The sequence below is a fragment of the Anolis carolinensis genome, chromosome 1 (assembly GCF_035594765.1).
Source record: "Anolis carolinensis isolate JA03-04 chromosome 1, rAnoCar3.1.pri, whole genome shotgun sequence".
Lineage (NCBI taxonomy): Eukaryota > Metazoa > Chordata > Lepidosauria > Squamata > Dactyloidae > Anolis > Anolis carolinensis.
In genome coordinates this window covers 329,477,202-329,496,974 of record NC_085841.1, presented here as the reverse complement: position 1 = coordinate 329,496,974, position 19,773 = coordinate 329,477,202, and the positions used below count along the sequence as shown (strand labels likewise).

The 19,773-nt window shown below is 39.6% G+C and overlaps 1 protein-coding gene across 2 annotated transcripts in view; it reads left to right on the top strand.

Annotated features, from left to right (window-relative positions):
* The window catches only part of ltbp2 (latent transforming growth factor beta binding protein 2), a 153,575-nt gene that overhangs the window by 40,453 nt on the left and 93,349 nt on the right, over positions 1 to 19,773 (top strand). The gene's annotated exons all lie outside the window — the stretch shown is intronic.

The window sequence follows — 19,773 nt, the reverse complement described above, 5'->3', positions numbered from 1 at the left end:
CCATATGCTCTCTTGTTCATAGCTTCCATATAACTTTCGTTCAAATATTTAAACATGGCTATCATGTCCTCTCTTAATCCCCTCTTCCCTAGGCTAAACATACCCAGCTTCCCAGACACTCCTCAAAGGGCTTGGCTTCCAGACCTTTTACCATTCAGCCTCTGTTTAAAAACTTCCAGATAATGAAGATTCAGCAAAACTCCAAATTCTACTGTAAGATAGCTCTTACAGTCAGGAAATGCGCCTTAAAATTTAGGTGGAATCTCTTTCCTGCAATTTGACTCTATTGCTTCTAATCTTTGTAGTAGCAGAAATCAATCTTGTTCCATCCACTTTCAAATATTTAAACATGGCTGTCATGTCCCTTCTTAATCTTCTCTTCCCCAGACTAAATTTACCCGGCTTCCCAAGCCATTCCTATAGGGCTTAAGTTCCAGACCTTGTATCATTTTGGTTGTCCTTCTCTGGACATGTGCCAGATTGTCAATATCCTTGAATTGCTCATGCAATTGGCACTCGGCAAAATCTTTCTGGATCTTGAAGTGGTGCCACCAGCTACATCTGTTCGTAATTCCTTTTGATGCAGTAAATGCTTGGCTGTGGCTCTCTTCATAATAAGTACCAGTTAATGAGCAGAATTCCTGACAATTGCCAAAGAGAAAAATGACAACCAGTTTCCCCCCACTGAATTATTGAGAAGGTTTGGACTCAGCCATGATTTAACACAGTAGCTGAGCTTCCTCAGAGTTAGTACTCTTCAGATATTTTGCATTAAAAAGCATGTTGTCCTTCACCATTGACTATGGTGGCATACCATCTAATGCTTCCCTGAAGAAAACCAGGACACAAAGGCCAAGTAACAGTAGAGTGTCATCAACATGGCAAGAGATATTAACAAGGAAGCACACACAAGCTAGGAGAAACTGCAGTGGCTTGCATTTATCCAAATCTACAAGGAGGGGAAAGAGTCACCTCCCCTGCTCTCCTCCCCCCTTTTCCATTGAGTTAACTGATTTCAAACTACTTTTGCACTTAAAATTCAGTTTGCAAAAACATGTGGAAGGCAACCTGTTGGAACTGAATAATGTGATGGGTATCTGTTTTTCTGCTCCCATAAAAATATATAGTATGGGAAATATACATTTTTGGTTGTAGGAATCTTGGACTCTGGCCCTTTCTATTGCAAATCTTTGCTAGGCCCTGACTCCTCTTTTTTAGTTCGAGTGTGACTACATCACAAGGTAGTAATGACAGAATTGAGGAATGGAAAATAATCATCTAAGAGTATATAATAATAATAATAATAATAATAATAATAATAATAATAATAATAACAGCAACTTTATTTATACCCTGCCACGATCTCCCTGCGGGGACTCGGGGTGGCTTACAACAAGAATATGACAACATAGCATACAATACACACAATCCAATAAAACAATGAAATTTAAAAACAATGCAATACAAGATAAAAACAACATAATAGTTACTTTAAAATGCACGTTAGTGTAATCAACTGTGAGATGTGTAATCAATTGTCAGATGTGCAATAGATTCCAAGGATGATATAACTTTCATTTGGGAAAGCACTAGAACACACTCTGGCCTACTCTGAGACACAGCAGCTTTCCGGGGTCTTAGGCCCCTTCAACACAGCTGTATAAAATCGACATTGAACTGGATTATATGGCAGTGTGAACTCAGATATTCCAGTTCAAAGCAGATATTGTGGATTATCTGCCTTAATATTCTGGATTATATGGCTGTGTGGAAAGGCCTTTAGTCTTTCACATCAGTTGTTTCTTGAGATGCTTTTAATAGCAGGGACTGAACTAGGGCTCTTTTGGATGGGTTCAGTCAATGAGTTGTTGACCCGTTCAGCTCTATGACTCAGTTCCTAGTATCTTCAGACAGAAAGCTCAGAAAAGCTTGCAGAAAGAACACAATTACATTTACAAAAGATACTACAGGCATGGATGAATATGGAGCCTGACTCGATATAAGGCAGTTTCGTTAACAGAAGAGGGTGGTGTATGGCTGTGTGGTTATGGACATAATAAATGAGAAGCAGAAACTGCGAGGAAAATTTTATTGCAGTAATAAGCAGCAATAAAAGAAAAGTGACATTAAGCTTTGCTCTGCCTCTGCGCTGACATTAAGCTTTATGCTGGATTACATCACTGTGGCCTTCAGTTACAGTTCAGTTATGTGGCAATAATTGTGTTCATTTAGCGTTATCACATTATCTTAAAGTTGAATCTGAGCTCAGCCAAAAAGCCACTAAAAGTCCTTTGTGTACTCATTCAGACACTCTTGTTGACATTCAGAAAAGGTTTCCTTAGGTTTTGTGCTGGCCAGGAGTACTCATGTGAGTGGAAAATCAGACTGTGTTGGTGCATACTAAAGTTATCTCATCTCATCATGCCGTGTCCATACATGTTTTTCTGAAAAGTGGGGGGAGAATTCACTATACTTTTATCTTCAGCAAAATACAATTTTCATGCAGCAATCAATATTTTTAAGGTTACCCACAACCGGCCTTGATTGAATCTCACTATTTTCACATCATAATACTTTATATAGGAATACAAATATTATGATTTTAGATTAATTACTGGATTATTGTACTTTATGATTTATTATTTTATGGCCTTTTTGAAAATGATGTTGCTCTTGTAAACTACCCAGAGATTTTTTAATTAGGTGATGCATAAATAATACAGCAAAAGAAATACTTAAGAGATGCTGTTTTTATCCTTTCTTTTTCTTTTTAAAAGTAAGCAAAAATCTAATGTCAACCAGCAGAGAATTATACAATAACAGTTTAACTTGGAACAAGGAGAAAGTTACAAGTCTCAGTTCATCCTTTGATACAATTTCAATTGCTTTTGGCAAATAGCTTAGGAAACCTAAAACATGAGGACTCTCCAAGAGAGGTGTTAATATCTTTTGCTTTTACATAGAAGTACTTTTTAAAAATCTTGCGGCATACAGCCTGAGCCTCTAAACTCTGTAAGAGTTTCTGGATCTTATTTGAAACAGTTAACTTTCTGGAGAGAGAAATTTGCATAGACTTCACAAAGTTTCTTTTGGTAAGAAAGGAACAGGCAGATTTCCTGTCAGTAAGATAAGCTGGCATTTCATCCACTCAGAGACAAACATTAAAAAGCGTGTAGTGTATATTGTAATGTAGATACAGCACATAAACATTTTGCTAGATTGTATATGAAATCCATGGCATAGTTTTGAGTTTGCTTGTCCAATAGCTACATTAGTTTCTAGACTTAGCTAATTTAAGATCACTGTCCTCTCTTGCAGAAGGATGTTATTTAATAACTTACATTAATAAAAGCTTATAATAACAGCACAAGGTACAGAATTACTATTATCAATCATTGTGCAAATGGTATGATGAAGGTATTTCTCCATAAAAGACATAAAAGACAATCAAGTGATTCCTCATCCATAGCTCAGCATAAAAATGAAGAGACAGTCCATTATATATTATATGTACAAATTGAAATAGATTTTACTTTTGGGGCACCTTTGTTGTATGTAATGAGTCTGGCATATATTATCACTGAATAAACAGTCATGGGTGGGGAAGCAGTCAGAGCCTGAAAACCATTAATTTTAGACTTCAGCTGTCCCTCCACATTTATTGCTTTGACTTTTGTGGATTTCATTATTTGCAGAATTTCATAAACATGTTCTCTCTAGGGTTCTCTAGGTGCTTCAGTGTGATTCTATGGCCAACTTCCTTCAGTCACCTAGAGCAGCGTTTCTCAACCTGGGGGTCACGGGGGGGGGGGGGGGGGTCAGAAGGCTCACCAAAGATCATCGGAAAACACATATTTCTGATGGTCATAGGAACCCCTTTGGCAGAGAAGGCTGGATGTAGGTGAACTACAACTCCAAAACTCAAGGTCAATGGCCACCAAACCATTCCAGTATTTTCTGTTGGTCACGGGAGTTCTGTATGGGAAGTTTGGCCCAATTCTATCATTGGTGGGGTTCAAGGGACTCTTTGATTGTAGGTGAAGTATAAATCCCAGCGACTACAACTCCCAAATGTCAAGGTCTATTATCCATAAACTCTACCAGTGTTCAAATTTGTGCATATTGAGTATTCATGCCAAGTTTGGTCCAGATCCATCATTGTTTGAGTCCACAGTGCTCTCTGGATATAGGTGATCTACAACTCCAAAACTCAAGGTCAATGCCCACCAAACCCTTTCAGTATTTTCTGTTAGTCATGGGAGTTTTGTGTGCCAAGATTGATTCAATTCCATTGTTGATGGAGTTCAGAATGCTCTTTGATTGTAGGTGAACTATAAGTCCCAGCAAATACAACTCCCAAATGACAAAATCACACCCCCCCCCAAACCCCACCTGTATTCAAATTTGGGTGTATCAGGCATTTGTGCCAAATTTGATCCAGTGAATGAAAATACATCCTGCATATCAGATATTTATATTACAATTCATAACAATACAATTACAGTTATGAAGTAGCAATGAAAATAATTTTGTGGTTGGGGGTCATCACAACATGAGGAACTGTATTAAGGGGTCGTGGCATTAGGAAGATTGAGAACCACTGACCTAGCGAGTTTCTTAGAGAACACCAATGTAGGAATCTCTAGGTCCTCCAGTGTTATTCTGTGTCAGCTTCCATTGGATGTTGATCATAAAATCATACTGGAAGACCTAGAAATCTCTAGAGTGGTGTTGTTTCAGGTAAAAAATGTATCAGTTTCTGTATCCAGCGTTTTTCATTTTCATGTGTTCATGAGTCCTGTGCCCCTAATCTCAGCAAATTTGGAGGGCTGCCTGTACAGATTCCAGAATCCCCAGCCATGGTGGATTCTTAGAGTTGCAGTCCAACAAGTAACATTTTCAGGTTCTGAAAGAGATGGAGGCAGTTGAGATGATGAGAGGAGAAAATTCTTGTTCTTACTATTTCTATCCATTCTGAAGACATTTTCATGGGCAGGAGAACAGGATAACAGCACTAGGTCTGAGGTTTTTTTTGTTCTAATTTGGCACTGGTTTGTGGCCTCCTATGAGGTAGATAAACACTTCATCTTTCTTAAAGTCAGAAGCTGTGCTGAAGAGCCTCCTCCTTGGACCTTTTCATACTATACAATTATAGCACTATGATTCCAGCTTGAATGACAGGATTTTGCATAATTCTGGGAGCTGCAGTTTAGGGAGGGGAGGGGGGTATTTAAATATTTTAGCCAGATATCTCTGGTGCAATCAAGGCTCTTAATTCCATGGTGCTTTAAGTGTGTGCAGTGAAAGGATCCCAATATTCAGTTCCTATTGTTGAAATGACATTATGTGCGCAAGGCAATCTGATTGAATTTTTACAATTGTTTGTAAAAGTGGTTTTTAAAGCAAACAGAGGTAGATATATGCTACTGAAATGTTATGTGTCTGTAATCCCTTTGCTAATGAGCAATAGGGAGGATGGAACTGGTTTTGCTAACAGAGGAGAATCACCAGGAAGCTTATTCCCTATATAGTGCAATGCCAAAGGTTTGTGGAGAGATGAGGTAGCTCAGCCGTACAGCCCTAATGGTTCATAAAACAGGAATGGGGCCAATAGCATATTGGAGAGAACATGTGAAACCTAATTAGAGTAGAACAGACCAAAAGGGCCCTGCCCTGAGCTTTTAAGCACCATGAGAGGTCTTCTTTTGGTGACTGACATTTGAAATTAGAATGTCTGCTGTTCTCTGAAAAACATTCAGGGTCTCAAGAGGTTTCTTGACATTCCTGTCTTTCAGAAGAAAGTTCATTCTTCTGACCCACACACCTTAAGTCAATTTGTTTTATTCTCCATGCTGGAGTTGAGTACATCCATAGGAAGCATGAGCTGCCGATTGACTTGCAAGGATTATTTTTGGAAGATCATGTCCCAGTGGCAGAACTTGGAAAAGTTACTTCTTTGGACTGCATCTTTCAATCTATCTCTAGCCAGCACGGCCAAATAACTTTTCCAAGGTCTGTTCAGGTAGATCTTAACGTTACTAACTGGATACATTAAAATTAAGCTAAAAGCATGCCAAGGTTTTGTGTTCCTACATTTGAAGACGTTTCTTGAATATTGAGGTAGCTGGCTGCCAGGCAGGGAGGGGGCCCTTTTGTTTAAATATGGCAAAGCTAGCCAGTTATAAAAACAAGAACACGATAATGCCACATAGATTTCCAGCAATAACAAAGTAATAGGTAGCTCCTGAAAAAGGTAGATACACTACTTAGAAGTTATGTGTATGCATGTGTGCACTTTTTTCAGAGTATTGGATGTGAAGCAGGTCACCCCAGTAGCGTATATTTGAAAGAGATCTAGATACATACATAATTTGTATATCTAGTTACTAATGCACATTTATTCTTTGCACATTATCTGGCTCTGCCCAAATAGAAGAAAATGGGAGGAAACAACATTTATCTCTTATCTTTTCTTTTTATGCCTGCAGGAAAACTAACTTAATTAATTTTACAAGACATTTATTTGCTTGGAAGTTCATTCATTAAGAGTGATAAATGAATGGATATGGAGGGAATTGCTGGCAGAAAGCTAAATCATGCAGATGGTATCTGCTTTTAATTCTGGGTATGTTTCTATTTTTGTAGAAGCAAATTCCATGGATTAAGATCCAGCTTCCACTGGAAAAAAAACAATTGCTTGCATGTCTCAGTGGCCACTGATAGTAAAAGTCTAGGCAGAACACAGTGGTAAATTGATGTGGTGAGCTATGCATTTTTATATTGTTTGCATATATGCATTCATGTGTGTCCTCTTATTTAATCCAGGGTAGTCCATAAATTCAATAGAATCTATCAAAGTGCAACAGAAAAAGTATGCAAGCTTTCAGTTCTCTTAAAGTCTTTTTCAGGCTAAGTTGGACATAACTTAAGCAATTGTGGGTGGGAGGGAGAAACAGATGTCTGTAGTCTCATTTATTTTAATAGGTCTACTGTACTCTTCACAACCCACCCAATTGGAACAGATCTTGTAGGCCGGTGATGCTGAACCTTTGGCCCACCAGATGTTTCCGACATCAAGTCCTGGAATCACTTCCTGGCTGGGGATTCTGGACATTGCTTCAAAACATGTGGAGGGCCAAAAGATGTGTAAGCTGAGAAAGTAGTGCGGCTGTAGCAGGCTATCTTGTAAGAGGTATCCAAAACACTGAGTTAAAAGGGAGGAAAAGCAGAAGGAGTGAACTTTAGAAGCAAATTGGTCAATCTGAGTGAGCCCAGACTTTGCAATCATTAAAATAATAATAACAACTTTATTTTTGTATCCCGCCTACATCTCCCCGGAGGGACTTGGAGTGGCTTACATATGGCATATCCTTCTCGTGACCACTGTTACAGGGGCAGCTGGAAAAATTCTGATAGGTGGTCAAATCAATGCAGGAACTAAAAGACATTTGGGTCTGGAGCAGTGGTTCCCAACCTTTTTTTGGTCATGTCCCACCTAAGCATCTCTAAACTCCTGATTCACTCTCCTCCCTGTGGCATAAAATTCTTATTACTCAAAAAGTGAACTCCTATTTATGTGGAAGAAGCTGTTTTGTTAACAATTCGATGGCACATTTGGTATCCAACCTCACTGCCTGTATTTGGTGAGAATATGCAAGAATATCTTATCACCTGACATCAATTTTCTTGTGGCTGATAATCTTTTTTTAAGAACAAAAAGACATTTTATATATTTTGTATAGCCTGTAATTTTAAAAGAATACTGAGATGAGTTGCGTGTTTGGAATGGAAGTGGTCTCACTTTTCTGTGCTCATGCTCTCTCTAGTTAACTTTATGCTCTTACCCTTCTCTCTATTAGCGGGCTTTCCCCCTCACAGCTAACCACTGTGTACATTCTGGTTTTAATTTTAAAAATATATGTCACAATATATATTTATAAAGTGTATATAAGGCCCCTAGAACCATAAGAAATGCAAAAGATTCACTGTTAATAACTCACTCCCGAATTGCCCTGCTTAACAATCAAATTATGGGACGTGTGGCCCATGTTGGGAACCAGGGTCTAGAGCAGGCCTGAACAACCTGCAGACCTCCAGCTATTTTGGCCTCCAACTCCCAGAATTTCTGGCCATTGGACAAGCTGGCTAGGATTTCTGGGAGTTGGAGACCAAAACAGCTGAAGGCTCACAGATTGTGCAGGCCTAGTCTAGAGGCTTGGTCAGTCATTGAAGAGAGCTGGATCTAAGATGCCTGGGCTTTTAGAATCTCAAAGGAAGCTTCACTGAAGTGTTGGTTGCCATACAGGAGAGAAGAACAGAGACTTGTAAAGGCTGTGATGTGCCTTTGGAGAGGCATATTGGGGTATAGAAATTACAACTGAAGCCAACAGAGAAGCCTTCTGAACACTAGAACCTGGTGTAGGCTCATGCATTTCAGAGAGCAAAGAGGGTTTTAAACTTCTCTTGCCAGGAGCCATCACAGAGACAAAGCCCATCATCCTTCTAGGTAATTCATTCAACTGGTGAACTATTATCATCAAGATGTTTGTATTCATATGAAGTCGGTCCTTCTGGTGTTGATGTTCATCATTTTCACTCCTGTCTTCTGGGCAGCATTGGGCAGCATTGATGAAGTCATTAGCCTACATATATTCACAGCAGGTTGTTGTGGAGGATGGTCTAAAGGACCCAACATAGCAGCTTCATTGTCTTCTTGCTTTAGAGCTCTTAAGGGATATAAATATTCAGTTTGCTAGCTGGTCATTCTAGGGCAGAGGTGTCAACCATTTGGCCCTCCTGATGGTTAGGCCCCCAACTACTAGGAGCTCTAGCCAGCTTGTCCAATGGCCAGATATTCTGGGTGCTTAAGTCCAAAACACCTGGAGGGTCACAAGTTTGACACCACTGTTCTTGGGAGAAGCCTGAGTGATTGCTGTTTATTTTTTTGTTTGATTTTTTTTGGAGGACCAAATAGGAATATTTATTAAGTAGGAACACTGTCTATCATAGTTACAAGATGAAACTGGATGCCTTTCCTGAGTTTAAAATATTGTTTACATAAAGACAGGTTATCTACTAAGAAAAGTAAGTATTTTTGGCTGTTCCATACCTGTCTGAGAATGATGAAAGAAGTGTCTGAGGCATTGAGATAAAGTTTCCAGTTACTATCACTGAAAGTGAAAAGAGAGGAAAACCATCAGGTTTGTGTAGCCAAGGAGCCAAATGTCTTAAAGCTTATTCTGTTAGAAAGTGTTCTATGTTGTGGTTACTGACTTGGGCACTTGGCCATAGTGAAGAGAAAAGATTCACTTTTGTTGCTTTGTGGAATATGGAAACATAGGTTCTTTTGTGCAATGCTTTTTATTCCAAGTGAGATGTCATGTCTGTGGGCTCTCCCATGTGAGACACTCTAGTGCTGTTGTTAAGAGAGATTCCACATGACAGCCCAAATATTGACCATAGTCATTCTGTCTCATGACCACTGCATAGACTGAAGAAGGAAAGCTGCTGGACTGGAGCTTATTTGGGACTTTCCAAGCCTGGCTACTTATTTCTGTCCCTGTTGGTCTGATTCTTGGTGTGATGTCCATTCTTCTCCAGTGATTCAATGGAAAATTACATAAAAGAAGGAAGTGAATCATTGGGTTATGGCTTAAGTGGCTTTGAATAAAGAGGGATGCTGGCCAAGAGGGAAGGCAGATGGATGGGACAAAAAACTGACACAACTCTTGGGAATTTTAAGATAAAACATTTTAGTGGCTGGTTATCAAGAGATGACCATAATTAAGTTCTTTCTCTGTAAGCTATTTATTCTCAGACTCCTCCAGTCAAAGATGTTTGAATGGAATTGCCAGCATTTTAGTAGTGTACAGCTGTGAGAAATTAAATCCTTGTAGCTCAAGATAGAAAAATTTCATGGCCCCTCAAAAATCCGAGGTAACAATTGTTTAGCATCTTTTGTACAGTGTAAGACAATAACTTAAATCACTAGTACGTGTCTTCTGGTGTGTACGTTTTGAGTGTTACACATTTGTTTTCATGTTTTGCTCAGTAATGTGATTCTTTTGTAAAGTGCCCTGTGTCTCAACGTCTAGACTGAAGCTGGTGGGGTCAGATTAGTAACTCACTGATATGACTATGTATACCATCTCCAGGCATTAGTGTTGCAAATACTAGTTGCTGGGGAACAACTCCATGAATGTGTGATTCCCTCATACACTGCTTTTGTCTTCTCAGAGGCATCTGTCTGACCAACTGGTAACAGAATGCTGGATTAGATATACCTTTCATCCGATCTAGCACAGGTTTCTTTCTGTTCTTAATACTGGGATATATTTGTGTTCAGACCTCAATCACATCTCAAACCATATATATGCCTCATGTGTATATAGGGAAATGGGCTACAATCAGTCCTCTTTATCCATGGGTTTAACGATCCACAACTGGGGGAAAAAATCAAGGCTTGATTTTGCCATTTTGTATAAGGGATACTAGGTCACTGTATATACTGGGACTTGAGCATTCATTAATTTTGGCATCCATTGAGGTTCCTGGAATTAAAACACCGCAGATACTAAAGGCCAGCTGTGCCTCACTTTTCATAGAATTGTAAAGTTGGAAGAGACCACAAGGGCCATCCAGTCCAACCCCCTGCATGCAGGAATATACAATCAACACACTCCCAATAGCTGGCCAGCCTGTCCCTGCTGTGTGCCTTCAAGTTATTTTTTTTTACTTATGGCGAGCCTAAGGAAAACCTTTCACAGGCTTTTCTACAGGGAGAGTTCCAGCTTTCACACTTGCCAAATTCAGTCTTCTTCATTGAATGTAATTCTAGAATTTCTTTTTGAAAAGTCTTCTGAAAATAATTAGCATTCAAATTCATGGCTAATTAATCGCTTCTAAGAATGGAAGATGGGAAAACGTATATGTGTTTAAGGCTTGTGATGACAACAAGTAACAAGAACCCATTAAATGTGCCCCTCTGGAATCAGTTAAAATCAGGGGCAGGTGAAGTGTAGCCTGAAGGTCCCTCAGGGCCATTTTTGTGGTCCATATATCTCCTCAGGGGCCAAAATATTATTTACAGAAAAAACCCTTTTTTGCTCTAAAATGCTAAAAAAAAATGATTAGGGGGTATGGAATGCATTCCCACAACATTTGGATCCCTCTTGGGCCCTGCTCCAGATCCAAACTACTTTTTCCCCAATTTTCTAGAAAAACCTTTCCCTCTCAAAACACATCTAGACACCCAGAAAAACACCAAAATCTTCCATGTCCCCTAAAGTGTATTGTTGGTGTGGGAGCTAGAATTTTTATTTTTACAGAGCTTGGTATGGTGGGGGCTGCAGCCTTCCATGATCTCCTACATGACTAGTGTAGCCCCTTCCACCAGAAATTGACCATACCATAGAATTATGCTGTATATACTAAGGCTGCTTAGAAAAGTGTTCCCTCAGTTAAAAAAAATAGGTTTGTGATTTTTATTTATATAGCAATACAGTCCAGTCAAATCAAAATCACGAATTCCTAACCTGCAGATGTGCAGGGGAAACTATATTTACCCTATGCTTTTTGATTATACAAAAAAGAGCAGAGGAAAATAAAGTTAAAGTGGGAATCAAATCAAGTTAAGGTGTGTGTGTGTGTGTGTGTAGTTTAGCTATTGGACTCCTATCCATCCATATGCATTTATTATAATACGAGTATGGATGGATGAGGAGCCCAATTGCTAAACTTGTGGCTGATTTTCTATATTCACATCATTCTTGAAGCTCTTACCAAGCACAGAATGTTGCTTGTGATGCCTTTTCATATGGCCCCATGGATTTCATCATGTTTTGGATGCTCTCCTGCACACTGTGGAGTTCCCTGCAGTTCATGCTACATTTGGCTCACAGCAGCACTTTCAGGGACTGGCGATAGGGAGCAGATGTGTGCAGATGTTGTGAGGCATCCATCCCGTCACGTGTTGTGCATATGGCTTCCAAGGAATCCTTGCTCTCACAATTACATGGCCTCCATCTTCATCGCCCAGCTGGTTTCATTTGAAACATATGAACTAGCAAGCTTCAAAAGGGTGGTGAAATCGTGAAGAAATAAATGGATGTGGAGATCTTGAGCAGGGATGGCGGCTCTCCTCAAAAAGGCATAAGTTCATTAGCTTGGCTGCCATGTTTTTGTTGTGCCTACAGAATGTCTGAACTCTTCAGACAAATTCCCTGTGATTCTTCTTGGAGATCTGTGGCTGAGGTTAGCATAAATGCCAGGAACAAACTGTGGGAACATAAAATAATAAGGAAAATAAATAATTGTGTTCAGTATGTAAGGTAAAAATAAACAGCCCAAGAAGCCGTTCCAAGAACAATTTGTGCTTTCTGGGCCAGGGCCGTGGTTTCTCAGTATAAATTGGAGTTGTCTCCTTTATTTCACGTGAGGTTTTGGCTACCATTAACTATTGGAAAGTTACGTTGATTAAGACGCTTTTGAGATCCTGATAAAGTTAATGTTATCATGCAACGTGAGACAGAAGTCATACAAGTGTTTCTTTTCTTCTCCTGTGTGGAATCTGCCTTCAATTTTAGGAGATGTTCTGTATGTCATACAGATCAGGGAAACTGATACCCCAGACATGTCCATGACATGTTTTATGTCTCATAAAATAACCACTGAAAATACTAAGAGCACAGAATATAAAATAGCCTCAGTGCATCTAATGTATAATCTCTATTGCAACACTAGTTACTGTCCAAAGAGAAGGGAAAGAATAGGGAGTGGACAGGTTTGTGCTTGTGTCCCAGAGTTTATGGTGGGATTGCAGCTTCCATTTTTTCCTTGAGAGAAAGGATGAGACTCAACATGGATCACACCAAAATATATTTATTATAGGAAAAAAGAGAACAAGCCTTCCGTATTTTTTAAAGAAGAAGTAGGTGTGGGTTCTCTTTTTTCCATGTCGTGTACTGCTTTTCCCTTTTGTTGTGTCAAGAATGTCTATGCAAAAGACCTCTCATCCTCCCCCGAATTTCTTAGAAACTGTACGATAGATAATTGAAAACAACAACTTTCTACAGATTTTGTGAGATTTGCTAGATCCAGCCCAGAGTTTTTTAAAAAGGTGTTTGTTTTACCAGGTGGTCAGATAACTGTGGTACTGTAGATGGGAAATTTCTAGTCCATCTTTTCTTCATTTCTTATGTTCCCTTATCTTTAAGGGGCCGGGCTGTGGCGCAGGCTGGTAAACAGCTGCTGCAATAAATCACTCTGACCATGAGGTCATGAGTTCGAGGACAGCCCGTCGCGGGGTGAGCACCTGTCAATTAAAAATAAAATATAGCCCCTGCTTGTTGCTGACCTAGCAACCTGAAAGATAATTGCATCTATCAAGTAGGAAATAAGGTACTACTTATAAAAGTGGGGAGGCAAGTTTAACTAATTTACAACATTGGAATGAGGAAGTGAGGAAGTGCCATCAGAGTGGATGATGAAGCAGCTGCTCCCCCCTGTGGCCAGAATCGAACATCCCTTCAGGAGAAGGTTAACTTGCCTCTGCGTCTGTCTGTCTGTTGTCCCTGTCTCGGTTCGATGTGGTTTATGGGCATTGAATGTTTGCCCTACATGTACATAATGTGATCTGCCCTGAGTCCCCTTCAGGGTGAGAAGGGCGGAATATAAATACTATAAATAAATAAATTTAAATCAGACTAGGATCAAACTCTTCAAATATAAGATGGCTTTCCATGAAGTAGGACAAAAATGTGAAAAGAAAATCCTTTTTGGCTTTTACTCCAAGAATCCCCAACTAACAGGGTGATATGGGCAGCTGGTGTCCAAAAAGTGAGGTTTCCAAATCCTGGCTAGAACACATCTTCTTGGGAATCTTACTTGTGATTGTCAGAAATCATTTGGCCAGCTGATTTTGTTTACAGAGTCCTGGGCTAGTAGTCTGGTTCAGCAAATATGTTTTTATGTGCCATGGATAAAACAAGTTTCCAACAATGCTGAAAAGAATTTACTTGCTTTACTCTGTTTCTGTATGTCCATTTTTCCTGAACATGCAGACATAATAAGGTCAGATGCAGTTGTTTTTACTAGCCGCAGAAGAAGTCTATTTCCTATGCTTGACAGAATCTCCAAATGTGAATCATTGTATCTCAAATATGTTTCTAGGAATGAAATATCAGTAAAAGGACTGATGTACTTCTTCCAATGTGTGTATTATAGACAAAATTTGAAAATAAAAGCTATTTCCTTTCCACTACTCAGTTCTTGGTGCCCCTGGTGGCACAGTAGATTGAACCGCTGAGCTGCTGAACTTGCTGAACAAAAGGTCGGTGGTTCGAATCCGGGGAGCAGGGTGAGCTCCTGTTCTTAGCCCTAGCTTCTGTCAACCTAGCAGTTCAAAAACATGCATATGTGAATAGATCAATAGGTACCACTCCGGCGGGAACGTAACAATGCTCCATGCAGTCATGCCGGCCACATGACTATGAAGGGATCTCCGGACAATGCTGGCACTTCAACTTAGAAATGGAGATGAGCACCACACCCCAGAGATTTAAAAAATCCAGAAGTTTTGAGCTATTCTTTGTTCTCCTAGTAACCTTATAATAATTAGCACACTCAGGCATTTAAAAAAAATGTCTTGGGAGAACCTAAAAGAAGCCCTGAGCCCCTCAAATCTCTCAGTGCTCCTTTAAGGGGAAGTGCCAATGAGTTGCCACCGCTGCAATGTTCTCACCAAGGCATTCAAAAAGGAAAGAAGTGGCACTATGGTGGAGAGTAGAGAGGGTTGGCGCTTTATTTAGGTTCTCCTGGAATGGACTACACTCTTGCTTTTGTTGGATGGTTCCTTTGTTGGGGTGGTTCCTTTGTTGGATGAGAGTTAAGGTACACTACATACATTGACCCATAGATGGGTCAACTCAGTTTTCGGTGCATTGATTTTTTAAACTAACATTTCTAGTATACTTGAGTATATACACTACTATTGTATAGAATTCAAAGACATAGCCATTTGTCTAGAAAGTGGTTCCCAACCTTTGGACCTCCAGGTGTTTTGGACTTCAGCTCCCGCAGTTCCTAACAGGTGATAAGCTGGCTGGGATTTCTGGGAGTTGAAGTCCAAAACACCTGGAAGCCCAAAACCACTGGTCTAGAATATTAGTATACAAAGGATCTTGTAGCATGTCATAGAGAAAGAAGTTGGTAGCATTAGTTTTTGTAGAACAAATGTACTCCCTCAGACTTTTGTGTAGGCATTTATAGGACTGTGCTTTCAGTGTTGCCAAAACCATGTTTTCTTAGAACAACACCCACAGATGATTTTTTGAACAGAAAAATGTTTTCCATAGTAAAGGAACAGCTAGTGAGAAAATTCATATTTTTAGTACTTTAGCCAGTCCATTCTTAGATGCCTCTAGAGATCTTGGGCAAAATCCATCTAAATCCTGGAATATAATTGGCTTTAGTATATCAGTTTACTCATGTTTTTCAGGACAACTCACTTCTTGAGAATATATCCTTTGGAAGTTGATTTTGTTTTACTTTTTTAAAGTCTTGTGTTCACCACAGGAATGTTACACATTCATTAAAAAGAAATGAGGTAGAGTTTAGAGTAACTGAATGGAATGAGTGTGGATGGAACAGAATGGAAGCAATTCTGAATGAAAACTTAGGACCTCTTCACACGGGGCAAAATAGTCCCATTTTGCTGCTTTTAGCCGGGACTTGGACGGAATCTGCCGAGTGCTATCAAACGATGCACAGCAGACCCTGCCCACATCCATCTATCCCTAAAAACAGATGATGTCAATTCATTCGACCAATGATGCTCGTCCCCTCGATTATAGATTATTGTGATTGTCACTTATTGTTTTTACTTGCAGGTTTTTAATTGTTTAATAATGTACTTTTTATGCAGCTTATGTAATGTATGTTGTTGTTGTATTTGTTGTTGGAAACCACCCTGAGTCTCTTCGGGGAGATAGAGCGGTATATAAATAAAGTTTTACCTTACTTTACATTCCTCCCGAAGTGGAGGGTAAGTGTCAAAATGTGCTTCCTAGGTTCCTTCTCCACCATGGAAAGGAAAGTGTTTTTCTGGTGCCTCCAATGGAGCTACCTTTCCCTATATGATGGGGGAAAGGGCAGCAAGGCAACACATATTGCCGCCCTTTCTCTTACCTGATGGAGACAGGGACAGGGTGCCAACACCCCCTGTCCCATCCCTACCATGTGATGGGGGAAGGAGGAAGGGTGCATGGGGTTTTTTACCGGCAACTGCCAGCACAATGACATGGCCCCGTGAAGAGGTCCTTAGAGATACAGCCACTTCCTTCTGCTGCTCAGTGATGGAAGTAATTCAGGCACCCACTTGTTCCTGCTTGGATGTCAAGAGCCTTCATCCCAGTAACTTTAAGCCTTACAAGCATTATGTTTTGGGAGGTGAATTAAACAGCTGACATCTTCAAAGCATCTGGAATGTTTGGAAAGCAAGCCACACATCCTCTATAAATCAAGTGCAACTGACAGATATTGCTGGTGAAAGAATTATCATGTGGGTCATGCTTTGTCAGTCCTGTGGTTCATTTGAAAGGTGGAAAAGATTATCCTTAACCAATTTCAGAGCAGTTGTTTTGCAGATTGTAGACACTACCATCTTTCAGGTTATTATATAAGGGTTAGGGAATGCAGATGCCATTGATATGTTGTTTGGGAATGGTGGTGAGTTCTAAGCAGACCCAAGAAATCTTACTGTTGTAGCTCATCCTGAGTTGGAGTCAGAATCAGAATCAGACTTTGGCCCTATCCAAGACTTTGACTATAGGCCTGCAATGCAGTTGCAGGCACCTGAATTGCTTTCTGCAGAGGACTAGCTGAGATAGTGTTGTAAGACATTTGCTTAAATAAAAACTTACCATGGGCTGGAAAAGCACAGAGTTTAACTGATGCTATAATCAAAGACCCGTATATCTAAAACTGAGCATGAATCATGAGTACTCTTCTGCATGGAACATTGACTTGGATCCTGAATGATGTGCAGAGAATTAACACAAAAGAGGGTTTTTTTACGCCCCCCCCCAAAAATAGGATAGTCCTCATGAATAGCGTGGCATTTAGTATATTGAGGTGTGTGTGTGTGTGGGGGGGGGGGGGCTGCAAGTGGAAGAAAAGATTTGGAATTTCCAGGTTAGGTCTGCAGGCAATCATTAATGTGATTGCTGCTGAACTAGTTAAAAATTACAAGTTACCAAAGTAAACATGTTAGAAATTCCCTTAGCCTGGAGATGTAAGAAAGTGTTTTTATTCATATAAGTTCCAAACAGTGGAAACCATGCTTCATTTCACTGCCAATCTTGAATTCAGTTTTACAAGATTTCAAGCTAAAACAAACACAGCTATTTTTTTCTAAAAGGAATTTAGGCAGTGCTTTTTCTGGGGGCACAATTTGTGGGCCATGCATTGATAGCTACTTAACCTCATTGGCTCATTTTAGGCTTATTTGGGGATTCCAGGACTAATTCAGGGTGTTTTAAGGATGTTGAAAATTACAGGGCAGTGAGGGTACTTCAGAACAAAGCTGTCTGGATGGCTTGAAACTAATCTTTCCTCCCTCAACACACACAAAGATAATGGGGAGGAACAGAGCACAATTGGGTTAAAAGGCTGAAAGAAAGGGGTTTAGAAAGTGGTGAGTTAAAACAAGCTCTGCTCTGTGTGAGAGTCTGTTGTGACAACCAACATGTGTTAAATGGGCACTTAAAAGTTTGCCCTTGCCAACTGGGAGGGATATGCATTTTCTTGTTGCTTGGCTGTGCAAAAAAGTCAAGTGCCATAAATAAAATTGCCCAGAAGAAACTGCAGATTCACTAATGGGTGTTCATTCCCTGTGAAGTTTCTTTCATCTGTGACATTTATGAGTTATGGAATCTGTTTATTTCCCTGGTCAGGCACTTCTTGGCTACATTGCTGCCTTTCTCTGTTCCAAAGACGGGAACGTGAATGTGCTCTTCCGACCCTTAAATAGGATGAACAGGCTTTCAAGCAATCACTCACATTTGGAAGAAGATGAGAGTGGGGGTAACAGCTGAACCTTGTGAATATATTAACATCTTGCACAGTCACAACAGTGATGGCTCTTTTGTTCACTTAACACTGTATGCATGACTGGCATTGAAATGGGCTGTATGATAATGTGCCAAAGGGAGATCTGTTCTGGTTATGTTCAAGATGAACCAGCAGAAATATAAAGGTTTATATATTCTTTTGAGGTCTTGTGAACTGATACTAGAATCACTAGGGACTGAATTCTAAGAAGTATAATATGAAAGTGATATTGGGATAAATTAAATCACGCTACTTGCTCATTTTTCAAAAGGCGAGATGTTAAAACAGTTTGCCATTCTAAACAGTAACTTACAATCTAAGAAATACAATCTGTAATAAAAATGTAATGAATGTCATGAAACTTAGAATTCATATACTGAAGGGATGTGGGAGGTATACCCTGAAAGTATTTTGGACTTTTAAAACATAACTGTTGCTTTTAATTAATTCAGATGGATTCATTGTATACTGGCATCTTCAGTCAATAGATGTCAGAATTCCCTAGCTACTGCATAAGTTTGCAGTTGATATAAGTTGAAGACAGAGCGAAAGAGTCAAAGGATTCAAAGAGACAATTATAGGGCGTCCCCCTACTTTGCTGCATGTTTATTTAAAATGTTGTTGTGAGTTTATTAGTGAAAATAAGATAAAATATTATGCAAGCAGGTAAGGATTTGTTGAGATGGAGTAAAGAATGTTCAGAGTGGCTGGTGATTGACTGAATGTCTGTGGATATTACAAAGGAAGGTATATGTGACAATTAGAGTGACAGTTGGATGAGGAGTTTAAGTGTCATGGATAAGAGTTACAGATAGCAAGAGAGATAGTCAAGATCAAAGATGAAGATTAGTTAGGTCAGTTAGGATATGAGTGCATATGAGAGATCGAGAGATGAGTATTGGTGTTCAGAATACAGCTGTGAGTTGGAGGTCAGCCAAGTTTTGGATGTCCAGTAGAGTCTCGCTTATCCAACCTTCACTCACCTAATGTTCTGTATTATCCAACACAGTCTGCCTTTTAGTTGTCAATGTTTTTGTAGTCAATGTTTTCAATACATTGTGATGTATTGGTGCTAAATTCGTAAATACAGTAATTACTATATAACGTTGTTGTTTACTGAACTGCTTTTTATGTCGAGTTGTTGTAAAACATAATGTTTTGGTGCTTAATTTGTAATATCATAACATAATTTGATGTTTAATAGGCTATTCCTTAATCCCTCCTTATTATCCAACATTTTCGCTTATCCAACATTCTACCGGTCCGTTTATGTTGGATAAGCGAGATTCCACTGTATTAAAAAAGTAATCTTTCAACTTACATTCATCTTAGCCTCAATAATTCACTGGTGGCAACAGCTGTTCAAGGATGGTGCTGTCCAGTGGGGAAATTAGATGATTGCTATGGTACCATGAAGGCATCTAGAATGTCCCCACATTTGATGCCATAGCTCTGGGTATGATTCTCACTGGCAGGGGTGAGGATAAATGGAAGGCCTTACAGTTGATGGTTATAGTTGTGGGACAGGCAGAGGCTCTCACAATGCATCCCCCACACACATATACTTTGTATGGGATGTGCAGACCCCTTCCTCATGGAGCCGCACAGGAGTGCCAGCTATGGTTTCATTCTGATGACATATGCATAATGTCTCCATCTCTGATC